Genomic DNA, 13,749 nt, shown 5'->3' on the forward strand with positions numbered 1-13,749 from the left:
CCATTGTTGCAGCTAGGAATACGCCTCACTTTTAAGGAGTTAAGACTGACTTTTCATAGCGTATGCTAGATTCAGGTAGTAGTAACCTTGCATTTTGTTGGATCCCCTTCTGAGGAAGGCACTCAACAGCTCATTTTACAGTGCACTGCGTGCTACATTAATGATAACTATAAGATAGCGTGAAGTTTGTTTACTGCCTGCAATACTTTAACAGACATGGGTTAATTGTGCATCATGATTCCCATATCTGGTTTTGGGCTATTTAATTCCACACTCCCCCCAAAGTTATGTGTTTAAACATATCAAATTGGGTAAAAGGCCTGAGTGTGTGTGTGTGTGATTTCATTATTTAAACAATAAAAGCGTCCTAACACCTGTATTTAAAAGGGGAAAGGGTGAGGGCAGTGAGAAAAGTATTTCATTTGATGTAACACAGCCTTCACTTATCACACATAAAATGTCTCCAGCTGTTCATTGTTGCTACCCTTAGCACAAAACATAGCAACAGTGTGAGAGAATCCGGGACCTTTGATTTGCAAACTTCAATCTATAATTTACCGGCAAGATTTACAATTTAGGAAATAGATATACTGACCACCTGTTGCTGGATCTCAAGGAAGAATATCCAGATTTTGGTCACAAGAATTGAATCTTATTCTGCCAACAAATCATTGAGCGTAGAGGAAAAAAATGTACCAAGCATTTTATAATACAGGATCATTTTTCTGGCTTGATTATTTATAAAGAATGATACATTTTCTGTTTTCTTCATGGTTGTTGTACAGGTAACTGTAAAATTATGCCAGTACAACTTTTAATAAATACTTATCAACCTCATTCCTATTAATTTTTTGATTTATGTTTCTTGTCATTGTTGCTCAGCATCCATATATCTGAAGCATGACTGGCATGAGAATGACAGCCTGTGTAGTGATTGTAACGAGGTCAGCTAGCTGAACACCATAGAATATGAGATCCCTGATTGGGGCTATTAATCGGGTCTAATCAGGGAGCCCTGGCTGACAGATAAGAACAGGAATGTCAGAGATCCTGACGTTCTGGGAGCTGATTCTGATGAGGCTGTGCCAGAGTCAAGGACTTTCTACACGTGTAAATACAAGGTGAATTGGTCACAGGATACTGGCCTCTGTTGAGTTATTTCAGTGGTAACAGGAATAAAGCAAATTCTTGAAGAAACAAGCTCACAACAGTTGTCTTTGAGTTGGGGTAAGCATTTCTTGCATCATGCTATTGTTTGGGAAGCTTGACTCATATGACCCTGCCATCAAAGACTGGGCCCAGTATGTTGAAAAAATATCTTATGTCATTTGCCCTTGAAAAAATATCTTATATTTTCAGGGCAAATGACATTGAGGCAGATGGAAAGTAAAGAGTAATTCTCCTGACAGCCTCTAGACTCACAGCTTTTTCTGTTATTAGGAGCCAAACTTTCCCTGAGGCACCAGATACTAAAACCTTTCAAGAGTTGATGGATTTGGTGAAGTTATTACGACGCCAAGCCTCCTTTAGTTCTGAGATGCTATTGTTTTTACTTGGCAATTTGAGAACCAGAGGAATCCGTGTTGGGATTTTTGACAAGGTTAAGACAACTGGCAAAGGCATGTGACTTTGGTTTATCCCTTAACGAGATGTTTAGAGACCAGTTGGTATGTGGCATTAATGATGTAACCATGCAAAAAAGCCTACTAGCTGATGCCCAACTGGGCTGCAAACAGGAACTCTAACTGGCTTTATCATTGGAAAATGCAGCAAATAGAGATTATGAATTACAGAGTATTCTGTTGGAAGTCAGTCGGGCTGAGCTTGAGGAACACCATTTGCATAGGTCATATCCTGTTTGGAGGAACTCTACAACAGCAAATCCCCAAAACAAAGCCAAGCCTAGGGCAAGTGATTAAAACTTTCTACAGGATCCTGGCCCGCAAGCCATTATTGTTGCAACCGATATGTGGATTTGAGATAGTAAAAGATTCCTACTAGATACAAATTGAGTAAGATAACTCAAAGGCTGATATCCAGGAGAGTTCATACCCTGGAAAGGCCACCTACATCTGGGTTGGAACAGTTAAATTGCTTTGTAACATTCAAATCAGAACCAATCAAAATAAATATATGGTTAAGAAATCATCCAGTTCTAATGGAAGTAGACATTGGTACAGCCGTGGCAGTGATCGCAGAACCAGTTTTTAACAAAATTCGCTCTGGCTTCCAACCCTTAAGTTTGTGCAAGACCTTGGCTAAGCTGAAGACCTATACCCGGAACTTTTTTAGATGAAGGGTACAACCTCGGTTCTGGTCTCTAATGAAAAGCAGCTTGTTCAGTTAACAGTGATTATAGTAAAAAGCTTGGGCTCAAGCTTGATGGGGTAGAATTGACTGAGAGAGATTCACCTCGATATGCTCAACATTTTTCAATCAGAATACGGCTGCCTGAGTGAATCCTAATTAAATATGTAAACGTCTTCCAGGAAGGTCTAGGGACTATCAGTGGAGCTAAGGCCACCTTGTGTGTTGACCAGGAAGCAATTCCACGATTCTGAAAGACCCACCCTGTACCATATGGGCAAAAGTAGGGGCAGCAATCAGAAGGCTGTGAAGTGAACCAATTGTTAAACCAGTCCAATTTGTGGAATGCGCAGCACCAGTCGTACCAATTTTGAAGCCTGACGGGTCAGTTTGCCTTTGTGGGAATTTTAAACAAGTGGTAAACTGCTTTTCTCAGCTGGGTAAATACCCAATCCCTCGAATAAAGGATTTAGATGCAAAGCTGGCAAAGTCCTTCACAAGCTGGACATGAGCCATGCTTGCTTGTGATTGCGTTTAGATGAGGATTCCTAGAAGTATGCTACAAGGCCTATGACCCATAAGGCTTTGTACCAATATACATGACTGCCACTTGGGGTATCATCAGCCTGTTCAATTTTTCCCTGGATGATGGAGATCATTTTGCAAGGCCCAGCTCAGGTCACCATTTATTTAGATGATGTACTAATAACAAAGAAGACTAATAAGGAAAACTTAGAGAAGTTGGACATAGTCTTTAGACATTTCATACACCTTAGAAGTTAAAAATGTGTTGTGGGCAGCTCAATTGACCTACTTAGGCTACAGAGTCGACAAGACTGGTTTACACCTGTTGGAAGATAAAGAGAGGGCGATCAAAGGTGCACTGGCTCCCATGTCTTTACTGAAGCTTAGGTCATTTTTCGAGTTGATAAATTATTACAGAAAGTTCATACACAACCTAGCCTCCATCCTGGCACCTTTGCATCAACTCTTAAAAAAAGGTCAGCCTTGGAAATGGTCATGTAGCCAAGCCAAAACTTACAGTGAAGTAAAGAAACAGCTATCATTCTCGAAAGGTTTGGCACACTATGATCGCAAGCGAGTTGTGGTATTGACATGTGATGCTTCCCTGTATGTCATCAGGGTGGTATTAGCTCATACGTGGTCCAATGGTGAAGATTGCCCAATAGCACATGCATCGAGGACTTTGGCTAGCAAATAATTAATATGCCCAGATAGAGAAAGAAGGATTAGTGGTCGTATTTGAAGTCAGGAAGTTCCACCAGTACCTCTCTGGACAAAAATTTGTGATAATAACAAACCACAAACCCCTACTGGGACTGCTTAAAGAGGACAAGACAGTGCCTCCCATAGCTTCAGGCTGAGTTCCGCAGTGGGCTCCAGTACTAACTGCGTATAATTACAAGTTGGAACACCATTTGCAAGGCCAAGTAGCAAATGCGGCTGCAATGAGCTGCCTCCCACTGGCAGATACACCACTGGTGGTACCGCCACTGGAAGAGTCTGTAATGGTATAACATTTTCTGGACATTCTCTTCTGGTCACAGCTGAAAATATCAGATTTTGGCTGCATAAAGATTTTGACTGTCAAACCTGAAACAGCTGGTGTTGATGGGGGAAACCAAAAGGGCTGTCACAACCAGATTTGAAACCTTTTTTGACCCAGAGTGACCAGTTGAGGATGGCATTTTGTTACGAGGAGCGAGAGTGATTGCTCTGAACAAAGGCTGCCACTAGATACTGGCCGAACTCCACCAGGGTCATCCAGCGGTCTCTAAAATGAAGATGCTAGTGAGAGGTTACGTCTGGTGGCCAGGTTTGGATGCAAACATGACCATGTTGGTGGGGCAGTGCCCAGAGTGCCAACAAGGACAAAAATTACTGCATGCTGCTCCCCCATACCCGTGGGAATGGCTGGATGAACTTTGGACTTGGTTACATGTCAATTATGCAGGTCCTTTCATGGGTTCAATGTTCTTAGTCATTGTAGACTCCCACTCAAAGTGGTTGGCTGTGCATCCGGTCCACTCATCAAACACATTAGAGTAACGGCACACAACTTTTTCAGTGCACAAACCGCCAGACGTGTTAGTCACAGATAATAGGCAGCAAGGAATTTGGGTATTTCCTAAAGTCAAACAGGATTTGACATATAAGGACAGCTCCATACCATTCATCATCCAATGTTCTGGCAGAAAAAGAAGTCCAAACTTTGAAGACTGATGTGAAAAAAACAGCATATAGCCTTGCTGGATAGCAAACTGTCATGGTTCTTGTTTAATTATAGGACTACCGCTCATGCAGCTACTGGGATAGCTCCAGCAGAGTCACTAATGGGTAGAAGACTCTGCACCAGGTTAAATCTGATCTTCCCGGATCTAGGTGGGAGGGTGAAACGGCATCAGGAACACCAAAGCTGGACACGAGAGAAAGGAAGTTTACTACAGGGGATGAACTTTGGTGTAAGAACCACAAAGTAGCCCTGTATGAGTAAGAGGCATGGTCGATCTGAGGTCAGGATGAGTGATCTATAAAGGTGCAACAGTTTTGAACAAACGTGTGGACCACATGAAAGCTGTGAATTTGCAAAAGGTGCGGGAGCAAAACATGCCCTACTCCTTGGAGCAGTTAGAAAGGCTGCTGGGATCCATGGGTTCACCCTCTCCTTCAAGCATTGACAAGATTTCTGAATCAGATGGGCATGATGGATGTAACTGCATCAATGCCTTTGCCGGCAGAAGAAGAGAGTGTATTTCTACCAAGGCACTCCTGGTGCAAGAGGCGGGCCCTTGTGCATTACCTGCCACCCGGAATGGATGCCGAGTTAGAGAAACCTGACCTGATGCTAAAATACCATAGGACGCTCTCCAAGAAAAATAACCGGGCTATACCCTTGGACTCAAAAGGGGAGGGATATAGTAACTGTAACCAGGTCAGTCAGGTAGACCTCCTAATATATGAGTTCCCTGAGGCTGTTAATCTGGTCCAATCAGGGAATCCTGGTAGACAGATAAAAAGAGAACTGTCAGAGGTTCTGACAATCGGGGATCTGACTCTGACAAAGCCGTGCCAGAGTCAAGGGCTTTCCACATGTAAATAAATGGTGACGTAGTGATGGGATACTGGTCTCTGTGGAGTTATTTTAGTTTGTGTATCCCAATTCAAAATTCAGACTCCTCACGCCTGTTTTTTGGGAGCTGAGTGGACTCAGAGTTTCAAATTGGTATTCCCGGCAGACCGTTCTATTTCAAATGACAGCAGACTCCATATTAATGGGGGTTTTAATGCATACAGTGAATGCGTTTTGATAGACTGCAGTGTCAGCAGATCGTTTTTCGAGTGACTGTGAAGATGATAAGACCATTAATTTTTATGCATCACTTTCCTATCAGATTAGAGATAATGGCAATACTTTGGCATCCACTGAGGCTGTATGATGCAAATGAACTAAACATACCTCATTCTTTCCTGCCAGTGAGGAACAAATAAAATTTGACATCTGCCCATTTTGCTTGTTAAGGGTTCTACTTGGTCGTGGGTGGGAATGCTTTGACCTGAGCATCTGACCTATTTTATGCCCGCTGCCCAAATCATGCCCATCCGGAGCTTGTAAATCACAGCTCATTGCTTTGCAGGTATCACATGTCAACTATGAGATTGATTGCCACATTGTATTCCATTCCATCTGCCATTACTTTGCCAACTGTCCTAGCCTATCCAAGCCCTTCTGCAGCCTCCCGCACTTCCTCAATACTATCTGTTCCTCCACATGTCTTTGTGTCACCTGCAAACTTTGCTACAATGCCCTTAGTTTCTTTGTCCGAATCCTTAATGTATCGTGTGAATAGTTGTGGTCTAACATTGACCCTGTGGAACTCCACTAGTCACCAGCTGCCATCCTGAAAGAAACCCCTTTATCCCGACTCTCTGCCTTCTGCCATTCAGCCAATCCTCTATCCATGCCAGTACCTTGCTCCTAACACTATGGGCCCTTATCTTATTTTGTAGCCCCTATGTGGTACGTTGTTAAAGGCCTTCTGGAAATCTACATAGATCATGTCCATTGGCTCTCCTTTGTCTAACTTGTTTCTTACCACCTCAAAGGATTCTAACAGATTTGTCAAGCATGATCACCCCTTGATGAAACCTTACTTTACCATGCACTTCCAAATACACCACAATTTCATCCTTAATAATGGACTCTAAAATGTTACCAATGATGAAGGTCATATTAAATGGCCTATAATGTTCTATTTTCTGCTTCCACCCCTTCTTAAACAGGGATGTTACATAGTGCACTTTCCAGTACTCTGGGACCATCTTTGATTCCAGTGTTTCTGAAAGATTATCCCCAATGTCTTCACAATCTGCTCAGCTATCTCTTTTAGAACTCTGAGGTGTAGTCCATCTGGTCCGGGTGGTTAATCCATCTTCAGACCTTTCCGCTTTCCCAGCACCTTCTCCTTAGTGATGGCCACTGCACTCACCTCTGACCCCTGACTGTCTTGAAGCTCTGGTATGCTATTGGTGTCTTCCAACATGAAAACTGATGCAAAGTACCTATTGAGTTCCTCCGCTATTTCTTTATTCCCCATTACTAATTCGCCAGCTTCATTTTCCAGCTGCCCAATGTTCAATCTTGCCTCTTTTATAGGCCTAAAAACCTCTTGCAATCTTCTTTTATATTACTATCTAGCTTACGTTCATGTTTCATCTTCTCCTCCCTTATTACTTTTTACATTGTCCTCTGCTGATTTTTAAAATCTTTCCAATCTTCTGGCTTTCCACTAATCTTCACCACATTGGATGCTTTTTCTTTTGCTTTTATGCTGTCCCTGACTTTCCTTGTCAGTCATGGTTGTCCCACCCATCCTTCAGAATATTTCTTCTTTCTTTGTTCTATGTTCTTGGGATGAATTTCTGCTATGCCTTCCAAATTACTCCCAGAAATTCCTGCCATTGCTGTTCCACCAGCTTTTCTCCTAGGGTCCCCTTCCAATCAACTCTGGCCAACTCCTCCCTCATGTCTTTGTAGTTGCCTTTACCCAATACCATTACATCTGATTCCAGCTTCTCACTCTCAAACTGCAGGGTGAATTCTATCATTTTATGGTCACTGTCCCTTAGTAGTTCCTTCCCTTTAAGCTCTGTAGTCTGTTTTCTTATACATACATTACCAAATCCACAACTGCCCTTTCCCTAGTGCGCTCTACCACAAGTTACTTCAAAAAAAAAATTCATAGACATTCCAAAAATTCCTTTTCTCATGATTCACTACAAACCGATTTTCCCAGTCCATTTGCACATTGAAGTCCTTCATGATTGCTGTAATAATGCCTTTCTTACGTGCCTTTTCTTTCTCCTGATTTATTTTCTGCCCCACATCCTGGCTACTGCCTTCACATAACTCCAATCAGAATCTTATTTACGTTGTGGTTCCTCAACTCTACCAACACAGATTCTATGCCTTCCAACCCTCTATCACTTCTTGCCATCGATTTAATTTCATTCCTTACTAACAAGGCAACTATGTCCCCTCTGCCCATCCACCTGTCCTTAGATAGGACACATATCATGGATATTTACTTCCCAGACCTGATTCCTTTACAGCCACATCTCTGTGATACCCACAACATTGTACCTGCTACTTTCAATCTGTGCTACAAGCTCATGTACCCTGTTTCATATACTCCATGCATTTAAGTACAACATCCTCAGTGTTGTCTATCCCCCGCTCATATTTGTTAATTGCTGTGCCTGAAGTTAGATTCCTGACACTTTCCAAACTCATTGTCCTATTACTCTAAACTTTAATTACTGGAAACTTTAATAACCTTTGCTGAGCCCTCCCCCACTTTAACTTTTCCCATAATTTTCTGTGCAACTGAAGCCCTGTCTCACCCACCTCCCTGACCCAACCCCCCAACTATTAACTTTAAAGCCTACCAACTGCCCTCGTTATGTGATTTGTCAGGATTCTGGTCCCAGCATGATTCAGGTTTGGCCCGTCCCATCAGAACAGTTCCCTCCTTCCCCAGCACTGGTGCCAATGTCCTATGAATTTGAACCCTTTCCTCCCACACCAATCTCTGAGCCTATGTTTACCTCTTGAATCTTGACCCTGGGCCAATTAGTTTGTGGCTCGGGTAGCAATCCAGAGATGATTACTTTTTAGGCTCCCCCTTTTAATTCATCCCCAAACTGCTCATAACCCCTCAGCAGTCCTCATTCCTCCTTCTACCTGTATTATTGGTGCCTATGTAGACCACAACAACTGAATCTTTCCCCTTCTAGTTCCTACTCCAATTTCATCTGCAGGCCAGATGAGATATCCTGAACCCAGGGACCAGGCAGGCAACAAATTCCTCAGGTATCTCAATTCTAGTCACAGAGAACTGTGTCTATTCCCCTGAGTATACTATCGTTGGTTACTACAATGTTTCTCTTTCTCCCCTATCTTGAATGGTTTCCTGTACCACAATGCTCTGGTCTGTTTGCTCATCCTCCCTACAGACCCCACTTTCATCAACACAGGGAACAAGAATCTCAGACCTGTTAGACCACCTCAAGTGCTGAGGCTCCTTCAGCACTACCTCCTGGATTCCTCCCCACTTGCTCATAGTCACACCCTCTTGTCCCTAATCTCCGACCGAATTTGAGGTACTTCTTCTAAGGGGTGTGATTGCCTCCATAAACACAGTATCCAGGTAACTCTCCCCCTCCTTGCTATGTCACAGAGTTCAAAGCTCAGACTCGAGCTCATTAAATCTGAGCTGGAGTTCCTCGAGGAGCCAACAGTTGCTACAGATGTGGTCACTACAAACCACAATAGGGTCATCCAGCTCCCACATCCTGCAACTACAACACATTTCCTGGCCCTGCATCTCTCGTTTATTTACTTAGCTCTTAATGTGATTTTTAAGAAAAATCCTACTGGTCTTTAGTTTGTAACCTTTAAATATTTTCCCAATTACTTCAATCTGAAAGTAGTCATACATAGATAATCAAATTAGTAGCTATTACCAAGCAATGAACTTGTGGTTTTCCTGTGCTGTCACTCCTTGTTTAGTGCTGGACTCCTGATCCTGGGCTTCAATTTATCTTGTTCTTTTCCCATGCTGCCTCCAAAATTCCCAAACTATAGACTCACTTGTGCTATGTCTCACGCCGAATATGATCTCTCCTTCCTGACCATACAAAGATTGCTGGGAAGAGAAAGAGCAGGGAACGAAGGAGGAGGAAGCACCAAAGCATACCTTGTTTTGCATATCTTGATGAGTCATGGAGCCACTTATTAGTATGATTAATACTTGCTGTGCCCTGCAAATCTGTCAATGAGAAAGCACAACATTTGCATTGGAAGGAAGTGGGCATGGTTTAAACCTACTTCAGAATTCCACTTTCTGTTTTGGGGTCGATTAAATTTTGTCCCACAAAAATTTAACGATAAACTTAATCCTTTGGTGACTTTAGTAAATATTCTACAACAATATTATAGAAATGCTAACTGGAACAAAATACAACTCTTTAGTTCAGCAAGAAATGTCTAACCTCTCCCATATCACCTGTAATTACATGGATGACTTGTTTTAATGAAAGCTAAATGTTAAACAAGAGATAAACACTTTCATTGTCGTTTCAGCTACAGTCAACAGCTGCTCATCTGGTACATCTAAATGTACATCAATGTTTAGGCAAAATATGGTATACAATCGAAGGGGGATTTTTTTCTCTCTCTGTGTGTGGTTGTTACTATTCAGAAGGCAAATTCAAGCCTGCAATTTCCAAATGGAGTCATATTCCGACTTTAAATTAACGTCAATGTCTTAGTCTAGTTACTTCTAGAAATTTGCACAGGGACGATAGAAAGAATAGTCATTAATTCTGCTGCAATTCCTGTGGGTGAACTGCAAAACCAACATAGCCAAACTCACTAAATTATCGCAAAATTAAAGAAATTACCGGCAAGATTTCATTTTTTGCAACATTTACTTTCATATGAATCAGAAGTCATATAAAGTAGATGTGAATTAAGAGAAAAATCACAGTTGGTACACACTATAAGTTACACATATAGATACATAAAGACTATCTCATGAATTTACAAGCATTTTCATTACTCCTGGCACAAATATGGCATCACGCTCAATCTGATAGTCTTTCCAAATTTGCCGCTGATACATAACAGAATGGATTTGGTCTATAAGTCCTTAACAATGGTAACTCAACTCAGAGTTTCTCAGAGAAAGTCATCACCTAAATATGCTACTCCTGCAGAATATCTTTAGATGAATTCACAACAATCTTGATTGATCAGGTTCCCCCAGAGTCTCCTTTTATTTGAGTCTTTTAATAAACATTGTGGTTTAATAAACAGTGTGGCTAGCCCTAGCAAAACTGAAGCATAGCAGAGGGATTATCCAATTCACAACCCCAAGTCTAACCATGTCATCAACGTTTTGTCCCTTTTAATTGTATTCCATACACAGTTCCTTGTAAAGATGTCTTTTCCTTTCTTGCCCTGCTACCACCATCTTTGTATCTGTCATATAATGCACATTCTATCCTGCTTGTTCTGCAACCTGGTCAAGTGTTATCAGGTCTCATGAATTTCTATTTCTTATTATTTAAAAAAATTAGATTGATTCCTTTATAATTGATGTAAACTCTTTTAAACCAGTTTTAAACATTCTTATCAACAATTACAAATTTCCTAGACAGTTTAAAGAACTTACATTTTGACTTTATTGCATGGCTTTTCGGTCAAACATCATGGAGATAAACTGTTTCAATCCATCTTTCTCATCCCTTACTAATTGTAAGTACCACAAGCAAGAAGTATCTGCTGAGTTCATATGTTTGAACAAAATTAGTCAATGCAAAGACTCTGCACGACCTGCAACTCAGCAATTTATTTTTACATACGTATATCATAAACCTGTTTAACAATGTTTCAAAAGTTTTACAATAAAGCAATAATACACAATTTATGTCACATACTATCACCAATTAAAATCATAAACTAGACTTCATAACAAAAACATTATCAAGCCGTACAGTCAAGACTGAACAAACAGTTGCTATAATTAGAACTGTTATTTATCTGAATTGCTTTGTCAACCTTCATTGTCATACCTCCATTTTTTCACTTATGTAGGTATCAGGATGTGAAGCATGAGGATGCAACCAATCAAATATATGTCCAAAATCCATTAGAAATGCCAATTGTTTGATTCGTCCACAGGGACCACAATTGATGATTCTTGTTCTTTATTTGTCCAAAGGGCAAGGAAACAGGTCAACTGGTTGAATCGTTCCTTTTCCCTTTAAAAATTCTTTTGACTTTTGGGAGTAATGTAATCAGCCGGACAGGCCCTGGGTTAGATTTCCACTGTAATCAGCGACTGTGCATTGATTGGGAATAATAAGAAATGGAAATGAGGTAATGCTGCAGCTTTGTAATGAAAACAATCAAGACAGAATACTGCTATAAAACAAGGCACCTTCTATATTACATTTCTTCTATATTTCAAGGTGAATGGTGCTGTACATTGCATGCAAACATGAGATTTGAAATGCATGTCCTACTGCTTAATATCATAACCAGCGTACAGCACTGGTTCCAGCTAGTGGTCAAAATTGAAATTAGACAACAACTTTCTGAGTGATATAATTTTGTAAATAAACAATCAATGTTTCATAAAAGATTTAAACATAAACATATATAATTTACATTCTGATTTAATAATCAGAAATGATGTATATTATCCAGTTAATGAAAATCATTAGGTATTCAAAACTGGACATTTCCATGTTGTGAAAAATTAGTAAAGAAAATTTAAAAACTTAAACACATACTGATTGGTTGAAAAACTAAAATTTTATATTCTTTGATTTTTCAACAGTTCGAATAGTTCATTTCATCATTTTCTAAATTGCCGTCTTCGACCTGAATCACAAATCCATTTTGACTGATGAAATAGTGTGATAGATAGAAAAGTAAAATCCTAAAGTGTGGAAGCAGGCCTTTTGGCCCATTGAGTCCTGACTCTCCGAAGGGCATTGCATCCAGGCCGATGCCCCTACCGTATCCCCGTAGCCCTATATTTCTCAAGGCTAATCCATCTAGCCTACACATTCCTGGGTACTATGGACAATTTAGCATGGCCAATCCACCTAAGCTGCAAATCTTCGCAGTGTGGGAGGAAATCGGAAGTCAAAATTCAGCTTGCTGTGCAATACAGGCAAAAATATATTATTAGAATTCCTTGTTGAATCCTAGTTCAAACTGATGACAGATTATGAAGGTAGTGATTTCAATACATGGTTTTCTCATGTGAACATATATACATACAAAGATATGAATTAGGAGCAGGAGTAAGGCGATGAGGAAGGATATTATTATTAAATTGGAGAGGGTTCAGAAAAGATTTACACGTCTGTTGCCAGGACTGGAGGGATTGAGTTATAAGGAGATGCTGGACAGACTAACACCCTTTTCACTGGACCATAGGAGGTTGAGGTGTGATCTTATAGAGGTTTATAAAATCATGAAGAGGCATGGATAAAGTGAACAGCAAAGATATTTTCCCTGGGTTGGGGAGTTCAAAACTAGGGAGCATATTTTTAAGGTGAGAGGAGAAAGATATTTATACTGTTGTCTTTTAAATAGATAGGGTAAATGTGTAAAGCCTTTTGCTTTGTTTTCACTTTGGAAGAACTTAGGATGAGCAATTTTTAAAAAAAAAATCAGTTTAGAAATCACCAGGGTTGATTTTAAAAGCAAGTTTAGTTTCTGTCCTCAAAGAAGTCCAGGGCAGTTCAAGGATCAGTTACATCAGCAGGATGATTTCATTTGTGAATCTTTCAACCCAGGTTTAGAGAGAAATCCGTGGCTAATTAGAACTGAGAAAATTTTAAGCTCACAGATTTGTGAAAAGTTCAAATTTGGAACTGACTAATTAAACTGTCTCAACAGTCCATGGTAAATAAATTATTTGGAATCAGTTAAATAGAACAGTTGCGACAGGGGTGTAATATCTCTGACCTTGAGTCTCTAATGGATTGAGTCGGGAATCAAGATGGAGCTTTGTTTTACTGTGTGTTTTAAATCTTGATATGACATACATAGATTTCCAGGAGGAGTTTGATCCAGTGCCATACAATAGACATGTGAGGAAATTTGTAGGTTATAGCATGAAAGAGAAGGTGGCAATATGAATACAAAATTGGGTCAGAGATCAGGAACAGACAGTAATGGTCAATGGACAGTCATAGTTTTCCCAGGGTGGAGGGGCCAATTATTAGGGGACACAGTTTCAAGATGTGAGGGGGGAAGTTTAAAAGAGATGTGTGAAGCATGTTTTTCGCACAAAGGGTGGTGAATGCCTGGAATGTGTTACCAGGAGAGGTGGTGGAAGA

This window comes from Rhincodon typus, chromosome 1, assembly GCF_021869965.1.
Source record: "Rhincodon typus isolate 14 chromosome 1, sRhiTyp1.1, whole genome shotgun sequence".
In the NCBI taxonomy this organism is placed as follows: domain Eukaryota; kingdom Metazoa; phylum Chordata; class Chondrichthyes; order Orectolobiformes; family Rhincodontidae; genus Rhincodon; species Rhincodon typus.